This window comes from Arachis duranensis, chromosome 6 (genome assembly GCF_000817695.3).
Source record: "Arachis duranensis cultivar V14167 chromosome 6, aradu.V14167.gnm2.J7QH, whole genome shotgun sequence".
Taxonomy (NCBI): domain Eukaryota; kingdom Viridiplantae; phylum Streptophyta; class Magnoliopsida; order Fabales; family Fabaceae; genus Arachis; species Arachis duranensis.
The window spans coordinates 38,819,852-38,822,217 of record NC_029777.3 but is presented as its reverse complement, the minus strand read 5'-3'; positions in this window follow the sequence as shown (position 1 = coordinate 38,822,217).

Sequence of the window (2,366 nt, the reverse complement as noted above, 5' to 3'; positions counted from 1 at the left end):
TAGGGTCCAAGCTATTGGTGTCTAGCCTTATTATTTGTTTACTTGCCAGCTTTTGGCTTTTCTTCTTCTTTTTCTTTTTGTTTTGATTTATTTTCAAGGGACTTTCATTAATTGAAGGATCATAGCAGCAAACTAGCTTAAGATTCAAGTAACATCTCAGTATGCAGCAATTATTCTATGAGCTAACAATTGAATGAAAGACATACCACCACTAACTTTCATTCTAACTTCTGCAACATTGAACAATTACTTTCCTAAGTCAGACAACTCTCTTTTATTCAAACATCAAGGGAAACAAAACAAAATTCAAAGCTAAGTAATGGATGACAAACATTATGCAGTTTATTTTTCTAGCTACTTATTGAACATATAAAAGTGCAGGATAATGAAATAAAAGAAAATAGACAGTGGAGGCATATCATGTTTCAGACATGCATCTCCTTATTAAAAGTATGAAAGAACTTTACCACCTTCTAATGGTTGTGGCTTCTGCTTGATTCTCCCTTCTTTTTCTTTCTCTTCCCTAGCTTAGAATAATGTTGGGCTTCTTCACCAGGACATCTTCTATCCCAGACAGAATCTAAGAGTCTTGAGAGCCCAAATTCTTCCAATCTTTTAAGTGTTACTTCTGTATAATGATGAGACCTTGCTTGCTGCCTGTCTCTAAATTCTTGGCACTGCTCAAATGGTTTGATTTGTTGATTTAGTGCTAGAAAATTGTGGGTCAAGTACTCCAACCTTGCTTTTATATTTTCATCACTCTCTACTTGTTGCACATGTCTAACTTCTCCCATAGTATGATGAATGTTCTTCCACTGATACAGGTTGTAACTATATTCCCTTGCTTTAGCTTGACTAAAGTACAGTTTATGATATGAGTCTCGAAATTCTTTGTATTGCTCCTTTTGTCCTTCAAGAATATTTGCTTGAAACTCTTGCTGTTGAGTCATCATTTGTTGTTGCCAGCTCTCTTGCTTCTCCTCCATTTGACGCTGCCAAGCTTCTCGTTCCTCTTTATCCCTCAAGTATTGCTCCTGGCTCTCTGGATATTCCTCTTGTTGTGCTTGCATGAGTTGCTGAGATAGCTCTTCAATTGCTTTTTGTAGTTGACTCATGCCTATGGCACCATGAGCTTGCTCTTGTCCTTCCTCTCTTTGTGACCCTCTTTGTCTGGGAGCTACCACTCCCTCGTGATCATCTTCTTCATTCATCCCTTCCATGCTCCTCTTTGTGACTCCTTTCCCTTTTTTCACTTTTTCTATGTCCTCATCTTCAAATATCACTCCAGCTTTGTTGTGATAGAAAGGGGGATTGTTGGCCTTATATTTTGTGGCTTGTATGAATGTATAAGCCATATAATGCCAACGGCTACTTATAGGAAAGGCCTTCAAGTTTTCTAACAAAACCACAGTGAATGAGGGGGGGTTCGTTGATGACCATGAAGGGTGAGGATTGAGTTGAACAATAAAGAGTACTCTTGGAATGAACGGTCTGCATGCCCTGGTGAAGTTTGACGAGGATTCTCTTCTCATTCTTTGAAAGCTTGGCTGGCTGTGAAGCCATGGTATTGAACACCAAGTTCTTGGGGTTCATGACCGGGGATTATGAGAGTTGTGAAAAGTATTGTTCACAATTTCGCGCACTAATGCCCTAGTGAAGTTTGACGAGGATTCTCTTCTCATTGTTTGCATGTATTTGGATTTCCAATGTTGCATGCATGTAGATTTCGCTTTCCAAGAGGCACGCTTCTTTAGGCATGTGATCACTTCTCACTTAGCTTGTCATAGCTGTGGCCCCTCTTCTTCTTGTCTTTATCTCTATCTCTTTTCCTGATTAAAGCAAAACAAGCTAGCCTTAGGATGTAATTGTGTACGGTGGTAAGTGTGTTGCAATAAAGAAGAAAATATTTTTGTTTCTTATTTATAAAGGATCAATCGTGTCTTTCAATAAATGAGCCAAGGTTTGGCGAACACCAAACTTGTCTCTTGCTGAGAGATGATTGCAAAATGTAGATAATTTATTACAATTGATACCTTTATCATAAGATGTAATTTTTCTATCATAGAGTTATAAAATGTAATGATGCATGATCCCTCTATATATGATCTTGATTTCATGATCAAGAAATGATCCTCTGAAAATCGTTACATATGCCGACACCAAACTTAGTGTTTGGTCATATGCTTCATCAGGATGACTAAGCACATGTTTCAATAATACTTTGAAAAACTAATCAAGATGTGACTTAAGGCACACCAAACTTAGAAATCTAACATATGCTTCAAAACAATACATGCGTTTATCAATTCTGTTAATGAGAATGCAAAATCATACTAGGTGATCATAGCTTATTGGATTTAAACAGC